Source organism: Tachypleus tridentatus, chromosome 13 (assembly GCF_004210375.1).
Source record: "Tachypleus tridentatus isolate NWPU-2018 chromosome 13, ASM421037v1, whole genome shotgun sequence".
NCBI lineage: Eukaryota > Metazoa > Arthropoda > Merostomata > Xiphosura > Limulidae > Tachypleus > Tachypleus tridentatus.
Genome location: NC_134837.1, coordinates 243,071,254 through 243,090,689, shown reverse-complemented (window position 1 = coordinate 243,090,689; position 19,436 = coordinate 243,071,254). Strand labels below are relative to the sequence as shown.

Below are 19,436 nucleotides of genomic sequence, written 5' to 3'. Positions count from 1 at the left end.
TGTTGAATTAGGGACGATTAAAGCTAATGACCCTCGTGAAACTGCGCGAAATTCAAAACAAACAAACTTTATATTTTTCCTGACTTTTTGATGGAATTAGCCAATATAAATTACATAAATTATTGGTTTTCAACAAACACTTAGTGCTATAAAAACTTCTTGTAACAGCGCATTTACGAAAAAAATAATAGCCCAAAAGAAATTTAGGAAATTTCTCATATTATTTCCTTTTCGCTTAACATAAACGCAATGGAAATTTCATACATTACTGTATTTACGAGAAAACAATAACCGTTTGTACATTATTACGATCGTGGAAGTAAATATGCAATAGTATAGTGTTAAAAATGTAAAAATGGTATTTTTTTACCCATCATTTACACTGAACGGCAACTCCATTCAACTCTAGCACATTTAACGTTACATCAATAAAAGAAAATCATTTTTGTTACCTTGAAAACACTTTCTCGCCCTTTTGAATAACTTATAAGCAAGACTGTTATTTTATTTTCCAGACTTGTCCTGAGTTGTGACTTCCCATATTATATCTAATATTATACCGCAAGCAGAAAACTCAATGTTGCCGCCTAGGAGCAAGAAATTAAAATTGTATATTTGTGCAGAGGAAAATATAAAGATGATAATCCATGAAAAATGTTGTTCAAGTCGAGTCCATGTAGCAGATACACATTCCAATCTCATTTCCAGAAGGCTCTTGTCACGTGGTACAGTAAACGTTGCGCATGTAATTGACGCATCAACTAGAGAGCACGACTGGATCGAAGCCTTCTTGCTCTTGTTCTGATGTTATGTCTCTCTGGCTAGAACGTACTGCAGCCGCAGATGACTGCTGGATATCATCGGGTCTACAAGTGTTTTTCACATCTAGAGATCCAACTGTCGGCTTTAACATGTTATCCCTCAACAAATTTCATGTCTTCACGACTTAGGTCTGGATATCTGACATCACATTCCCTTTGTTCAAGGTTTCTAACTACGATCAGTGTTTAACAGGTATGTAAGTTAAGAACAATAATTACTTTTTCAAATCTTTGTCCCTAAGTTTTAAGGTTGAAGTAACCATGCAAAAACGAATTTTGTTGTTTAATGATATCGGGGCAAAATATAGAAATCAATGCTTCAAATAATATATTTCTGAGTCTGAGGATGCGCTCATTATGTAAAAAAAAGAGTATTCCTTATAATTTCTTAACAGAAGATATAAAGTATATTTCTGAGTAGTAGTTTGAAATGTTTGTCAAGCCAACTACAGTTGTAGAATAAAATTTATAATGTTAAGATATTATTTTGTATTTACTCTCTCTTGGCTCAGTGAAAAGCCTGATGGCTTATTATGCTTAAACCTGGTTTCACTACCTGTGGTGAACGCAAAGCAAATAATCCATTGTGTAGCTTTGTGGTTAACAAGAAAACAAATAAACATTTATTTTTATCAAACAAAAGATCAACCGATGGAAAAAAAATCATTTTTCTAAATATTTACTATTCCTATTTGTAACAACTAGAATTTTTGAAATGGTTGTATAACTTCACAACCGACATAAGTTCTTTGGAAATGTTTCTTTGATATCTAGGAACATAGAAAAACCTGATTTTCGAAATACATGGAAGACTGAGAGAGAGGGCATTAGATTTATCTACACAGCTACTATTTTCTGGGTTAGTTACTTTCTAACAAACTTCGTGTTTTTGCGGAAAACAACTTTCAAGACTGTCCACGTTAATTACTTTCGTTGACCTCACTGGTTACTTTAAATACAAGAATTCCTGTTCTGGCTTTCGCAAACAAAAACCTTATTGATGGATTTCATTTCAAATATTGTGCAAATTATGAAAATTTGTACTTTTTGTAAGAGTGTATGTAACCTAAAGGTTGTTTCTTCTGTATTTTTTTACAAATATAAGTTTTAAGTTCAGCATAAAATGGAAATAAAATAAAACAGGTTTCAACATGTAAACTGGAAATTACCGTCACTTGTCAACGAAAGATAAAATTACGGTGTCGTAAGAAACTGATGTATATTGAAGTACCGTGAGGAATGTGTGGATTACTGTCATATAGCGAACACGTAAGTAATTGTCATCTAAAGAAAGATGAAATTATAGTCATGTAAGGCACATGTAGATTATATTTATATTAAAATGTGTATAATCGGGTCATATAGTGAAGCTTCTAAGAAATAAAAATTTAAAATTCAGAAACACACTCTAATGTTGAAGATATGCATAGAGTCATATGTCAGAGGTTAAAAAAATCGGCAAACACATTTCGAAGTACTGTGACTCTCCGAAAAATAGTTCCTACACACATTGGAAACCACCGCCTTATGACAAATAAAAAAAAACGATCAACAACCGAAAACAAACCATATCTCAGAAACTTAAAACTGTTTAATAGATCGCTGTCACGTGTATTCCACCATAATTGTTGTATTGGAATTTTTGAGAACATGGTCTTTGAACTAATCCGTTTAAATAGTCACATGGTGACAATCTGTTATTTTTTTAAATTTTAAATTTTTTTCTTATGTTTTGCCAAAGAGATTATCTATATGAAGTGAGCAAACGCACACATTTTCACGATGTGATTATCCATGTGAAGTGAGTGAACGCACACATTATCACGATGAGATTATCCATGTGAAAGGAGTGAACGTACACATTATCACGATGAGATTATCCATGTGAAATGAGTGAACGCACACATTGTCACGATGAGATTATCCATGTGAAGTGAGTGAGCGTAAACATTATCGCGATGAGATTATCCATGTGAAGTGAGTGAACGCACACATTATCAAAATAAAAGTAAACTCCAATGACAATAAGTGAATTTTACTATAGTGCATCTCTGTTCTAGTAACCGCCCCTTTCTCTGTCTATTTATCGATTGTTATATATCATTCGTGGTGCTTAAGATAGTTAACAGCTATTACAGAAAGTTGCTACTTTCCCTTAGTTGCCCTTAGACATCTTGACAGTTAGTTACACTACCAAGTAGCGTTATAACATATAAGTACAAGAGCAATATATATGCGCTGTATATTAAAAGTAAATTGTTTATTTGATATATCATATATGTTTATGATAACAATATTTTTCACAAAACGCAATTTCTAACCTTAGCAATACCATACACAAAATTCATTGTCAATGGCTCAATTATGTATGATACAAAAATAGCTTAGGCTAAGCACAACAACGAAAATTGGTTAGCATGGTAAGCTCCATGATTGTTGAGAGTAGTCGAGAAATTTCTGTAAGGAGATGGATACGTATTTAGGAAAGAATATAATTAGCAGCTTACTTTATTGTAACGAAGAAAATCTGGCTGCAGCTATATTAACTGTTCAGATTTATTTAGACAGAGACTTGGCATTCATACACCAGTATTTACTAGTATAATATCTTTCATATCATTCTTATTTCCTTGGTAGGACTTATTATTTGGAAATTGTAGCATTCCATATAGATATATTCGTATGCAAAAATTACGTTAGTTTGTAACTCTCTTCCATTTTAGCAAAATAGTAGTTAAAAAAATCTATGAATATGAGAATAGAGGCGTCTACAGATTGTCATGTGGATTAACAACATTGACTTCAGATATCATTTATTGTTAGTTTGTTTGAATATCTTCGCGAAATGCTACACGAGGGCTATCTGCGCTAGCCATCCCGAATTTATAAGTATAAAACTAGAGAGAACGCAGCTAGTCATCACCACCCATCTCCAATTCTTGGGCTACTCTTTTATTAACGAATAGTAGAACTGATCGTAACATTATAATGCCTCCACAGCTAAAAAGGTGAACATGTTTAGTGTGACGAGGATTCGAACCCTCGACAGTCAGATTAGAAGTCAAGCTTCTTAACTATCTCGCCATGCGGTTTATTGAAATTTGAAAGTTTTAGCATAAATATTCTAATTGACGTTTTTACATGAGCATCAAATTCCTGAAAAGTAATGTATTAAGTAATGGTCAAGTCTCACCAGAATATAAGTCTTTGTACACTATTCAGCAGTTAGGTGATAATTATATGATTATGTAGTTACTTTTGAATACATTTCCCATTTAACGTATATAAAACTATAAATGAATATTTAGAAAAAATACCAAATTCTTAAGTAAAATACTTATCAAAGTATTTGAATATTTCAGTGAACAACAGTTTTTTAACATAAAAAACAAGATAGGTTTAACAATTATATAATGTATCTTAGTTTCAATTGGAAACATTTTTGCTGAGGCAGTTTTTAAGTATAATCGTGCGTTGTTTTACAGACAGTGAGTTTTTTTTTTGTAAATCAGACAATTCTCTCGTGGGTTTTACTAATGAGAAAGGTCTGTGATACTGGAGAACTGCCCGTCATATATGACGCTTCATTTTGTGATTATATATTTCATATATACTATGATATACATTCTCAAGTCTAGATAAACCTTTCCCGCTTCTTATCTTTTCCTTCCCACTCTCACTCGTCCCACTGTTTTAGTTATTTTTCATTAACTTGCCTGTGTATTAATTAATTTTATCTTAACACATATTCTTTCGGTCTAGTAAAAGTTTGTGCCAATAAACATGTATCGTTAATTGCCACTCAAAGGTTATGTTAACTTTTGCTTCATTCTTTTGTTTCGTCATTTTAAATTTTTCAGGAAATTAACAAGAAAACTGAAATAAACCTAATTACGTTACTTTGATAGATATTTGTCAGATGAATCATTAACTAAAGTAATTATTTTTTCACGTATTTTCTAAAACATTCTGTGAAACTATAGACACATAAATAGAAATGTCTTGAAAACTATAAATAATAGATTATCATAACAAATATATATAAATTCGACGCCTTTGTTTATTTTGGATATCATTATCTTAATTAATCAGTAGTATGAAAACAAGGCCGTATGTATTTCCAGGTTCCATGAAATATTTTTAGAACATAAATCGCAGTATTGTAAGTATGACTACTTATATACAAGGCAAATGTCTGCACTAAAAGTAAACATAAATGCCCAGTCATCCTGTTAAAAGCACATACAATAAAATGTGAGCAAAATAGTTTTATCGCGAAATATGTTTGCGGTTAAATTTGAATAGCTTAAAATGTTTTCAAATATCATGACGAGTTTCATAGGGTCGCATTATGTATATTCTATCGAAGAAGCATTAATATATCTAAAAATATCACAAACATTATCATGTTTTATTTATAAACGACGTATTCTATATCTACAAAAATAAAAAAAACGGGTCTAGATTAACGATACGATTAATATCAAATGTCAATATACGTAACTACAATTATCCCCAATATTGTGTGTTTTTATCTTTTTCCACGAACTAAACTACTGATTATTTCTGCTTTAATGGTTAATAATGATAGGTTAAATATATATAATTATGTTCTACTGGTCATTTCAGAAATGCGACGCACAACCAAAAATGAAGTTAATATATTTTTGAAATTATATTACTGTATTTGACTTATCATTATGTGTAGCAATGTTTTAATATAGTTTTATATCAGGCCTTAGAAATAATTTATTAATACTTTTCCTCTTATGTGTATGTTTGTCTGTTTCCATAATATCACTACATATCTGTACAAAAATCACGAGGAGTTTGATAAACTACACCCAATTTTATTATTTTTTACGAATGCATAATAAACCATTCTTTTACTCTCATTTATTTCAGAAGAAATTACATATACATGACTGTCTAGTACATTTTACAATCCTTCAGTCCTTTTGAGATTTTACGATTTAGATCTCGAAAATGTGCCCCTGGTGAAGAAGCTTTAATGAAGTTAAGATGAAATATTTGTTTAGAAAATGATAGGAAACAGCTTGCTTTGAGTAATTTTTTTTATTAACGTGTATGCTACAATATTGAGTTAAAACATTGTAATGTATGCATGTATTCTGGAAGTATGAACTTTTGATTTTCTTTTGTTTTACAATTTTATTCATGGATAATGAACCTTCTTCGAAACTAGTTTAACCTATAATTTCCTTAAAAATCCATGTATACACCTTAAATATTTTCTATCTGGATTTTCTTCAACAGTGTAACAACATTCAAGCAAGAGAATAATTTGATAATAAAAGGTTTGATTTATTTCACTCAAAGCTATACGAGGGTTATCTGCGCTAGGCGTCCCTAATTTAGCTGTTCAAGACTAGAGGGAAGGCAGCGAGTCATCACCACCCTCTGCCAACTCTTTTACCAGCAAATAGTGGAATTGACCGTCACATTATAATGCCCCAACGGTTGAAAGGGCGAGCATGTTTGGTGCCATGGGGATTCGAACCCGCGACCCTTAGATTACTAGTCGAATGCCTTAACCCACCTGGCCATGCCGAGCCCACCAAATGTAACTTTCGAAATTGGTAAAGGTCTCTGGCTAAGTATTTTAATGGCTTTCTTTCGATAGTTAGCAGGAAGTCCTCATAATTAATTGTTGAATGTTTCTCATATAAACTTATTGAGAGATTACCAAATAATGATCAATTTTAGTACTACATAGTTGTCAACTAAGGTGTTACAATTTTAGTATTATAAAGTTTTACAAATTCGAGAGTTTGAAAAATAAAAACCTTTTCCATGGTATATAACATCTCTCTCTCTCTTTACATATATGTATATATACTATAACGGAGGGGAAGGTATTTTTTAAAAGTTTTCAATTCATTTATTTTATTTTTTGAAGAACAAAGAACATACGCCGCCTCACGTTCACAAACAAAGTGGTTATCATATCTGCTAGTGCATTATGATTACAAGAATCTCTGTAACTACGTTAAATCTTTAAAAATGTTCTAATTCTTGAGCTGTTTTTTTCTAATGATTATTGTATATACATGATCGCAAAATGCATCAAATTCATTTGAGTCTACAGTTTCGTTGCCAAATTTTTATGAAATAATAACTTAAAAAAAGAAAAGTTTCCTTTCCAAGAAGAAATGATACTCATCATGTTTCTCAAGGAAACTTTATAGTTGAGGAAGTTGTAACTAGTTCTATTAGACAGAACATCCTTTCTAAGGATTTTTTTTAATTTTACAACCGAAGTACTTTAAGGGCACTTTTTATTTTGTTACATGCAAAATCATGCAAATTAGGCAGAAATTTCTTTATCATTGATTTAAAAATCTCTCAACTTCTTAAAAAACAATAAAGAAGATGTCAGTTTTCAAATACATTGGTCAATTCTTCCCAGGAAATATAATAACTAAAAAATAACCAATATCAATATTAAGATATTCAATGATGTTATTATTCACTAGTTAGAATGTTTATAGCAAACATTAATGAACACAAAACCATGTGATATTGTTAAAATAAAGAAGGTTTGGAATAATGATTAGCAGTTCGTTCAGTTAGGTTGCTTTAAACACGACCTTAGGATAACGAAATGGAAATTGATGCAAGATGTTTTAGAACTTGGAGCTTAACTTGTAAGAGTTTAGTTCGAGACACTGATTTTAAGAGATTTAATCTATTCTTCGAGTACTTTGTAATATTTTGATGTTTTAGAACTTGGAGCTTAACTTGTAAGAGTTTAGTTCGAGACACTGATTTTAAGAGATTTAATCTATTCTTCGAGTACTTTGTAATATTTTGACTAAAATTACAATTCGACTATTTCGATTTACTTGTGAATATTTTATATATTTGAAGAATATATAATTGTTGGCTGTAAAAACATAACTAAAAGAATATAATTGGTTTAAATATATCGAATGTTTCTCATAACCTACTGAGACTGCGATTGGAATTAATGTCGAAAATATATTTTCAGTTAGAAAAAATCAATTTCCTACAATATTATTTTGCTGCTTCTGTGATGTATTACTATTCAAATGTTCCTTACTTTGCCATCCTACATGGCGACTGTATAAAATTGACATTCACATTCTGCGTGTTCGTATTTGGATATTTGTAGAACACTCATCTGAACAGATGTGGGACGACATGTCTTGTTATTTTCCTTGTATGTTTATGATAAACATATCAATAAATCCGATAATAATAATAAGATAATTATCTCCTTAATATCCTCCTTAATGGATTGAAGACTACTTCGAACCCATAGTAAAAAGTATCACGAGTTTTGTTTTCTGTATTATTCTCATAGTAAAATGTGCTCAGAATAAATCAAATAATGTATATCAAACTTTATTATGATTTTAATATTTCCCTAATAGCAAACAACACAACCACCAAAACTTTTTTCTCTATATATGCGTACACACATATCACAGCGAAAAATTGAACAATAGATAAACAGAATTCGAGATGGCAAGTGTTTCTTACAAACGATCTTGGTTTTGCAATATTCTATAATGGATGACTCACATCAAATGAAAATAAACTATATCAAAAAGTATTCTGGAGTAAAAAGTTCTCAGATTTATTTTAAAACAAAAATATTTATTCTTTGGTTAGATAAGACAAAATAGAACCAGACTACTATTTCGACCGATTTCAAATCTCAACTTAAACACAAATAACTTCAGTTTATCTTTATTGAATTTGTTTATATTTCAAAAATATAAAACACGTGGTTTGAATTTCTCGCAAAGCTACACAAGGGCTATCTACGCTAGCCGTTCCTAATTTAACAGTGTAAGACTAGAGAGTAGACAGCTAGTTATCACCACCCACCGCCAACTTTTGGGGTACTCTTTTACCAACGAATAATGGGATTGACCTACACACTATAACGCCTCCAGGCAGAGCATGTTTGGTGTGACGGGAGTCGAGTGCCTTATCCACCTGGCCATGCCGGGCCTTAATATTAGTAACTCAGATGATATATTTTTACGGGGACAGGAAGTCAACTTCCCATTGTGTTTTTTATGTTTGAACTTCTTACGTAGCTAATTTTTACAGCATCTTTTTCTTTAACATAGTATTTTATCCTTTCCATTTTCTAGATGATTTATAAATGTTTCACTCGTTCTTAAGGGTGAGTTTATTTATAGTTTACCACTACATTCGAGGTAAGAATCTCGAGCTCAACATCTAATATGAGTGAACTAATATTTTCGTTCTGAGTTTTACTGGATGTCTACTACGTAATCTTTAGTTTTATACGGAATATTTTCGTTCATAGTCATAATATTTTTTCCCAGAAGCATTTACAGATACTTATGTCTTTACTACTTTTCACAACCAGCTGGTTCCCTGAGAAATGTTACGACTTGATCGTCCATAAGTGCACCCTTACTAGAGACACTTTAATGTTGATAAAATGGAAAAAACTTATTCAGAAAAGAATAGAAACAGCTTGCTTTGAGTAATCGCTATTATCAATATACGTATTAACATGTGCAAAAAAACTTTAAAGTTTATATTTTTCATTTTATAATAAACGTTACTGTGTTTTTCTCTCATTATAACTATTCGTGCAAGTATGACACACTTTTGTGAAAATTATTTGGAAACAAAATAAATGCATTTATTTTTACTATTGTCTACATTTTCTCATGGAATGTTTTTTTAGAATGAATAAAACACTCTAATCCTAACAGACACTACGAAATATAAAGTGCTCTTATTCATTTTCTAAAAAAAGAGATAAAATGTATTTGAATTTTAGAATATTTTTCTGTTTATATGATGCCTTTGGTTTTTGGTCCTTTTTTGTCCTTTTTATGGCCAATAAAACATTTGTTATTTGTTTGGTATTTATGACAGCCTTAAACAAAAGAAAATGCTTAATTTAGAATTTATAAACGATTAGTACGATTCAAATATTTTACTTTTGTTAACAAATATGTGTCATTATTTTTCACATTCAACTGTTTCATCCACACATATGATTTACCTCGTTACGTATGATCAAAACCATTGAAGGATTTACACTATAGACGAAAAGAATAAGTTCTATGCTATGAACGTATTTCCATTTAGTAACAGAATTACACGGATCTGTTTCAACAAGAACGATAGATTACTTCAGGCTAGACCACCTAGAGCAATGAATAAGTAAATTGCATTACATTTAGTCCAAGTTTAAAAACTGAATTATTCAGGATTTTTTAAAGAGCTGTGAAATAATAACAAAGAATAACTTCTTTTTCAAGAATTCAAGAGGCAACATTAACTGGAGACAAGCACTGATATTTTTAATTCGAACGACACTTAACGAGCACTTGGGCCGGACAGATATTGATAACCAAATATTACATTCTTAATATTTGCTCACAATAATACAATGAAGTGATAAAAACACTTTATATAAAAACTCCACCCAGAATACACATCTCTAAGAAAGATAAAATATATACTGATGTTATGGATTCTTAAACTATAAATTTAGAAAATTTTTACTGGCTAGTTTTTCTTTCACATCTACTTTATAATACCTACAGAAATATATATCTGTTTTAAAAACAGCTGGGAAAGGTGTTAAAACTTTAATACCCATATTAGCCGTCTTTAGAATATATTCTTACTTCAAGTAGGTTTCTTGTGATCGTGAACAAATACACATAGCTTTACTGATGAGATTATTACCCTCATTCATTTTAATTCACAAAAGCCTTGCTACGTATGACCACATTTTTCTCTTTCTCTCTATATATATTATTATATATACTCTTCAAAACAAGAAACACAAAAGGGATATTTTTGTTATTTTAAAGAGAAATATATGTAATAACGTTACAAGCTCAGAGTATGTGATGTTACACGTGTTAAGGCACTGATTGTCAGACCAAAATGACAATAAAAGTTGTGCACTTTGAAAACGGAGGAAAACATCGGATTCTTCGCCAAAACGCAACCGTGTTCAATAAATTTGTTTGAGAGATCTGCATGTTCTACAAGTGCAACATGTGCAAAATCCCTATAAAAGTGACGGGTTCTCGGTTTCCATAGTTCAGTGTTAAGCCACCGACACGCAATACAGTTACGCCAAGACTGACTGAAACACAACGCAACAACGCCATTGGTCGCTTGGAAGCATGCAAATCTCGATCAGATCTTGCCAGAGCTGTGAATGTCCACCCAAGCACCATCACAAGGCTATGGAATCGTCACCAACAACATGGACCAACTCGTGACCGTCCACGATCTGGCAGACCTCGTGTGACCACGCCCGCACAAGATCGCTACATCCGGTTACGTCACCTTCGGGATAGGACCACCACTGCGACGTCTATTGCCTCAACCATACCAGGGCTGCGTAGGATTTCCGATCAGACTGTACGCAACCGTCTACGAGATGCAGGAATCCGACCTCGACGTCCAGTCAGAGGCGTCATCCTCACCCAGCAACATCGTCAAGCACGGCTGCAATGGGCTCGGGCACATCGGGTATGGCCTCATCGACGATGGAGGCATGTTTGGTTCAGCGATGAGTCACGTTTTATGCTTCGTAGGCAGGATGGAAGGACCCGTGTTTACCGTCGCCGAGGTGAACGTTTTGCAGCAAACTGTGTACAGGATGTTGACAGATTTGTTGGTGGCAGCGTCATGATGTGGGCTGCCATCGCTTACAATGCCAGAACAAACCTTTTGCACATTCGAGGGAATTTTACGGCTCAACGATACGTCGACAAGATTCTTAGGCCCCATGTGCAACCCATCATGGTGAACGTCAATGACGTTTTTCAACATCACAACGCCCGTCCTCACACAGCCCGACTCACCGCTGTCTTCTTGAGACACCACAACATCAACGTTCTTCCCTGGCCCTCCAGATCACCAGATTTAAACCCCATCGAACATCTTTGGGACGAGTTTAACCGACGTCTGCGACGGCGACAACCTCAACCGCAGACTCTACCTCAGCTTGCAGCAGCTTTGCAGGCTGAGTGGACAGCCATTCCACAGGATGTGATTCGTCATCTCATCGCTTCCATGGGCAGGAGATGCCAAGCAGTTATTGATGCTCACGGGGGACATACTCGTTATTGACGTTGAGTGACGTTAAATTTCACCTAGTGAGCGTGGACTTCGCCTTTGCAGACTTTGGATGTTCAGCAGTGAATGTACAAAGTTTCACACATCATACAGAACTACCCGGAATAAACTTGTTAACAATTTGTCTCATATTTTGCCTTTTGCGTTTCTTTTTTTGAAGATTATATATATTACCGTTTATTTAGTTTTAAGAAAATAAGCAACCTGAGTCATTGGTTTCCAGTTAAAAGTAATTTTTAAGTAACATCCGTCTTAAGAACATAGACGTATTTGACTTGGTATTAAAATAATGACGTCATAAGTAATTGATACTAGTTATGCGTGTAATGGTTTAAGAGAACGAACTAAAGCATGAAAGATCTGTATATTTTAATACCGGTAACTGTGTGCAGTTGAGTTCTTTACTGTATCTGTTTTTTAATCTCTTTTCGGTGCTCTACACTTGTATCTTGTTTGTACAACTAACACGTTCAATATTGACCAAAACATCGTGTCAGTTAAAGCTCGTGACAGAGAGGATTAAAAAAAACGTCTTTTAATCCATTCAATTTTTATTCCATTTTGTTTAGTTGGGTTTTGATTTGGTTTGAATTTCACGCAAAACTACAAACGGCTATCTCCGCTAGCCATCCCTAATTTAGCAGTGTAAGACTAGAAGGAAGGCAGCTAGTCATCACCACCCACCGCCAACTCTTTGGCTACTCTTTACCAACGAATAGTGGGATTGACCGTTACATCGTAATACCCATACGGCTGAAAGTACGAGCACGTTTTGTGTGATTGGGATTCGAACCCACGCCCCTTAGATTTCGAGTCGAGTACCTTATCCATCTGGCCATGCGGGGCCAGTTTAGTCGGGTTTATTTGAATTTAATGGTATATTTTATACCGTGAATCTCTTTTTTTTTTTTTTCTGTATGAATAATAATTCTGCAATGTTTTTTTTTTGCATCTTTGCAAATCTTGCTTTTTGGCAAAACTTCAAAAATCATCGTAAATGTTTCTGTTTCATTGCGTTTTTTTTTAGTTTCGTTAAAATAAGTATATTATCATTAGTATTCAATAAGACATTCTTAGTTCAAAAGAACATTAATTTAATATTTAGAATAGATAGAGTAGTGAAATAAAACCGTAGATAGGCTAACAGCTAATATTAATAGTAAGATAACAGACGTCCTTAAGCAATAACAAGTTGCACAGCAAGTACTTGAATAATTAACTGATTAATAACAGATAAGCTTTAAACTAATATTTCTTTTGAAAAATATTTGTTTTATCAACTCGATTATAGCTGGTCGATATATTTTCATCAATACTTTATGTATTGAAAACATCATACACTGAGTGTGGGCCTTCGAATAAGAAAATTTTTCTGAAACTTCTAAAAAACATTTTACTAACTGAAGTTAGGGATATGCATAAATGTTATAACCTAATCATTTGTATTCTATTGCTGACTTACTAGATGGCTTTGAAAAAAGTAATTTTTGAACATACATATGTGCATATATACCACTCTATACACAATATTTGGTGGGTTCTAAAAAAGTTCTAAAATCTTTGAAGAACAAAAACAAACAGCTTATGTTTACCTGGGGGTTCAGTCATGCAATGTGGATCTTTTTTCCATGACTAAAAAATCCCGAATAACAACGTTAAAGTTTTAAAGACCTTTGTAATTCTTCAGCTCTTCCTTTGCAACATTTTTTTATGCACGTCCTCTTAAGGTGTATCAAGTTTGTGCGAATCGACAATATTTCTGGTAAGTTCTTTTCACGTTACAAAAAAGTGACACTTTAACCAGGACGAAGAAGTGTTTGACTCTGAAGAAGATTTGACAGCCATCGCCTTTTCTCAAGCAAGTAACTGATAGTTGAGGAAAGAAACAAGTTCTATTAAACCCTTGTAAGAGTTGTTCTTTTATGGTTGATCTACTTGAAAGGAAGTATGTTTTTTTTCGGCAACAAAATCAGCGAACTGACAAATTAGATTGGAATTTATTTAGCGTGGATTAAAAAAAAATCATTATCTAGAAGAAATGTGGATAGCAACCTTTTCCATGCATTCGTTTTAGCTTTTCATAGACGAGAACAAAAACAGCCAATGACACATACGTATGCCATTATCTATAAAAAAGTTGTTAAGAATAGAAAACGTTAAGGAAGAATATCATGCAGACATAATTAACAGAATGGTAAGGGATTTATCTTTAAAATATCATAGAAAGTAAAATCTGAAAAAAACAAAAGCTTTAAGCAATAGGTTTAACAGTTCGGTACTTAACTGATTATAACTTATTTCACACAACGTAAACTTTAGATGCTTTTTTTCTGTTCTTCATGTTCACTGTACAATTTTCAATTTAAATTATAATTTGATCCGAATAAAGAAATAACGTTATAGGTGTTCGCTTGTATTTCATATCGTTGAACACCTCTTAAACGCTTTTGATAGGATAGAGACTAATGAAGACATAATTAAAATGTCTCCCACTGGTACAGCGGTAAGTCTACGGAGTTACAACGCTAAAATTAGGTGTTCGATTCCCCTCGGTAAACTCAGCAGAGAGCCTGATGTGGCTTTGCTATAAGAAAACACACAAATAACTGCAAAAGGTGATATAGTTTAGACCTTTGAATAGTGGCTCTGATAGAAACTAAAATCAAAAGCACATTTCCAACTGAAATATAATTTTTGAGAGAATGTCACTGTTACATCTTTGACGTCACTAGTAGTCGGAGAATTATTATTTCCCCATACTAAATAATGACTACAGGAATGATATTAAAACCCAGATTATCTGTCCTTATGTGCTTGTAGAATACTTCTAAAGGATGAACATCGTTTTTTATTTTATTTTCAGTGCAGACGTTCTTTACATGGCATTAATAACCTTAAAAGTAAAGGTTAAGGTGGACTCAATTAAAGAAAATTATAACGCTAAATATCGGGTATCGATATCAACGATAGGCACAGAGGAGATAGCCAGTTGTGTATCTTTGTTCTTACTACCAATAAAAAAGAAACAAGAACAAATCTTTCATTAACAACATCCTCAACGCGAGTGGTAAGAGCCTAGTTCTATGAAGGTAAGAGGCAAGTTATGTATAACTACTCGCACAGAAAGCGATTTGTATTGTAGAGATACAATGAACAATCTCAGTAGCGCTATGTTTTAATTTTAAAATGTATCTGTGCACAGAATATCGTCAAAATTCGTCAGTCGAGAGATGTAAATTATGCTTAAAAATCTAAACAGCAAATATTTAAAACGCTTGAAGATTGTCACTAAACGCAATACCGAAAATTCAATATGTCATTAATTGTTGCTTATTTCACATGTGTTTTGGAAATGACCGTTTCGGTACTTTTTAAAACTGCTGCTTACCTTCGATTATTTACTATGTTTTGGTGGTTGCTTTTTATTGTTTTTGAGCTATTGCGTGACAGCATTTCCAGTTTGTAAAAGGTGGCTATTTTGACGAAATATAACATTATCAGAATTGTTAAAGATTTTTGGAAAGGTTATAAGCTCGCTATCAGAGAAATAATCAGATCAGGAAAAGCTAAGTGAAGGTTCAAATAAACAGGGTTGAGTAAGTTATATTAAAACAATCTTGAATATGTAAATTAGCAAGTCACGTGACAAGTATTGCGAGTAAAAAGTCGTGGTGGAAGGTAAGACGAGAACTACTTTTTGATGTTGTTTAGCATTTTGTCAATAGTGTAATTTCACCAAAAACTGAATGCTTTTTGGAAGGGTATGTAGAGCTTTTCTTATATGCAAAATATTCACTTAATAGCATTGGAAAGAAACAACATAAAATTGGAACAATATGAGAAAAATTAAAACCATCCAGAAAGAATTTACTTTATGGAAATTCGCGAAAAATTACTCAAGGGCTACCTATTATAATATTTTGTAACTAAGAAGTTGGTCAATATCACCCGCCGCCAAATATTGAGCTACTGTAGCAGAATACTGAATTAACCACAACTTGTAAGACGAGCATCTTCGGTAGGAATTGGAAATCCGCGATCCATAGATTCGGTGTAGAGTGCCCTGACTACCAGGCTATACCAGGTCTCTAGAGAGAAAAGAAAAAAATTGTCGTATTCCCATAGTGGAAAACAAAGTGCAAAGTTTTGTAACAGATGAAAATACAAAACACAAAAGTAAATGTCAAAAGCCTTTCACGAGCCCCAGGTAACAGCGTGCAGTATAAACAAGAAGGATCTCCCTCTGGGAAAACGACCCTAGTTATGTGTACATAAGCTGCTTCCACGACGTATTTTTCAACCGTTGCGTATGCGAAGTATCAGCAGAATAAAACTGGTTTTCATGATATTTAATGCACAAAATACCAGATACAGCGCCTGTGAATGCCTGTTTGAATGGTCTTGAAGTGGACCCTGGAAATTGTCGTCCTCGTGCACCAGATGGATCATAGAAAGTTAGAAAGATAAGTGATGTGCTTTGGGCATGACATCCTTACAACTGAGTTTTTTATTTACGATGAAAGTATGCTTTTGGCTATTGTCAAGATGCATAGTTATTTGTCAGAAAATAGTTTTGTATGGAGAAATGGATTGTAACAATATGGTAAGACCCCAGAATCGTTTTAATATATATTTAATGTATAGAAAATTTAGTTAAAATGCAATGAATATTATTTTCATAAAGTAGCTGTTAATGAATTGCATTTAACTAGCTGTAGGCTCATTATTAGCTTCAGGATCACCAAAGAAGTGATCACCAATCATTAAAAGTATGAAACAGAACTTATGAGTTAGGCTCAAGGTCGAGAATAACTATTTCAGTTTCGCATTTGACCCCACAAGACTGCTAATGTCGTGTGAAACTTATGTCAAGGTCATCAAAAATCGGCAGTAATATCGCTGTGCCCGTAGTCTTTATAGATTACCCGAGATTTAACCTTTATACGAATAATCGATATGTTAGTGTGTACAGAGTTAGGGGCAAACAATATGCATAGCAAGACGGTGTTAAACACTTCCATTATAATCTGTATAATCGGACATGTGACGCTGACGTGTAACTGAAATCATCTATACGACCTTCCAAAAGTTTAGTAGGACGAGACTTTGTCTTTATGAAAGAGTAATCATCTGTAACACATTGTTTGAATTGTGATGAATTGTACAAAAAGTGAGAAATCATAGTGGTCATGAATTGAAAAGCAAGAAGTCTTATCTATATCGAATAAATATCCGTAGCATTTTTTAAATTCTTGTATCTCAGTGACTGAACAGATCTGGCGGCTAATAGAACCCTTTTCTGATCGAAAAGTGGGCTAGGATCTCATAACGTCGTTTGCCGGCTGATAATACATGTCCTTCTCAGATGTAGAGACTGCATCAACTCTACGGAGACCTATACTTATTTCTCAATATCCATCTTTTGCGAGTGTGCTCCTTACAGAGAAGATGATTCACTTAGATTCTCGCTATGATCACTTCGAGTACGTTTCACGTTTGTAACTAGTGATGTATTACCAAGGAAACCTATTCATGAAATGTATGTAGTAAAAAAACAAACAACGCTGATCTCAGTTCTTTGTTTTATCAAATTAACTGTGAAACATTATCATTTCATTTTGATGCTGACTTTTATAAGAAAGAGAGTACTAATATAATGTATTTATCGCTAAAGTGTTTTTGATTGTATTCCACGAATACTTTCTGAATTAATGACGAATACATTTTATACATTTGAGCTCAGGTAAGCCTGCAAACAGTTTCGCTTCAAAAATGTTCGTTTGCAATTAAGCACAAAACTACACAAGGGCTATCTGTGCTCTTCCCACCACGGGTACCGAAAGTCGGATATTTAGTGTTGTAAGTCCGCAGACATACCGCCGTGCCACTGGAGGGGAGGCTTTCAAAAAATGAATACCAAGAGGTTTGAAATAATCGGAAAATACGTCACAAAGGTTATTTCCATTTAAATTTATTATTAGGTTGGTATGTAACATTCTTTTTTTTTGGTATGCCGGTGGGACAGCGGTAAGTCTTCGGATTTACAAAGCTAAAATCAGGGGTTCGATTCCTCTCGGTGGATACAGCCGATAGCCCCATGCGGCTTTGCTCTAAGAAAACACGTGCATTTCTTTTTGCCGGATAAATGTGCTCAACGACTACCACCAGATATGAATACCATACATCAGAAATAATCGAATTCATCAGGCAAACTTGATAAATATTTGTTTACGCAGAACTATAAGTCAATAGGTGTATTTTTTATGTCACGTTGCGCATGACGCATGTCATTCACATATAGCAACTAGACGTAATGTAGGTGATTCTTATACATCAGTTTGATGTGTTATGTCAATTCCTCGTAGAACAAGTTAATGTAATACCCATCAGCATGTCCACATCTTTCTGATACAGTATATTATTGTGATATACCTGTATATGATACGTAATATACGTATTTCTGGTACAGCAGTTTGATACGCAGATTTATCATAGAGTAGCTTGACATTATATCACACACTTCGTTTTGTGTATTAGCTTATTAACTATGTGTAACATGCTTATTCTACAAATTGTATGCTTTGCTCTCTTCGATATTTTGCATACCCTAAATACCACTCATTTGAACTCATGACACCCTTGTGTTATAATACCAATTTTGAATAATATTCAAACAGAGCCGAAGGGTTTTCACCAGCAGTAATACATTTGCACGCAACAGTTCTTTCGTTAGAACTATATATTAAGCTAGTTTCCAACCATACACCTACATATCCCCCCCACACACACATCCAGTCTACCAAAGTAAACACTGTAAAGTGAAATGTGAAATAACCTCAACTATGTAATTAATCACGAGTGGGATGATGTACAGCTAGGATGTTATTATTTGGACAGATTTCATACGATAAAAGAATATTTTTCTTGTAAAATTTCATTAATATTGGTTTTCTAGTCAATTTTTCAATTTTTTTTAAAAGTTGAAAGCCTCTTAGTTTATAAATACATGGAAGTAAAGTAGCAGTAAACAGTTACGTGCCATACTGTCTATTTTATTCAAAGATCAGTGAGATGCACTTTAAAAAATTCAGTTCGAATTTCTCCAGTGAACTCTCCAAATGTAAAGTATAATCATTTCTACAGTTCCATCTGGTATAATTCCTTTTCATGTACACATTCATGCCATAAGAGCGTAAATATTAAGATATACATAGCTAACATTAGATATTTATATTTACAATTGGAAATATATACTTTAACACTAGACATATACAAGTTTTATACATATATATAACAAAACATTTCAAATGATTATACGTGTGGAGAATAACTGACAGTGAAAGTATTAATTAATACTAAATTATATAATTTAAAAATAATTCTTTCTCCAACATTTTGAAGAAACTTGCACTGAATGTTTCGAAATAATATTAGAAGTAAGTAAGACCTTAATAAATTTTTTATTTCGTT

At 33.1% G+C, this 19,436-nt stretch overlaps 1 protein-coding gene across 1 annotated transcript in view; it reads left to right on the top strand.

The window, feature by feature from the left end:
- Nucleotides 1-762: 762 nt before the first annotated feature.
- The window catches only part of LOC143238886 (adhesion G protein-coupled receptor L2-like), a 69,303-nt gene continuing 50,629 nt past the window's right edge, over nucleotides 763-19,436 (top strand). Inside the window, exon 1 of the mRNA XM_076479507.1 lies at nucleotides 763-1,014. The gene's annotated coding sequence lies outside the window, so the exon portion shown is untranslated. The remainder of the gene's footprint in view (nucleotides 1,015-19,436) is intronic.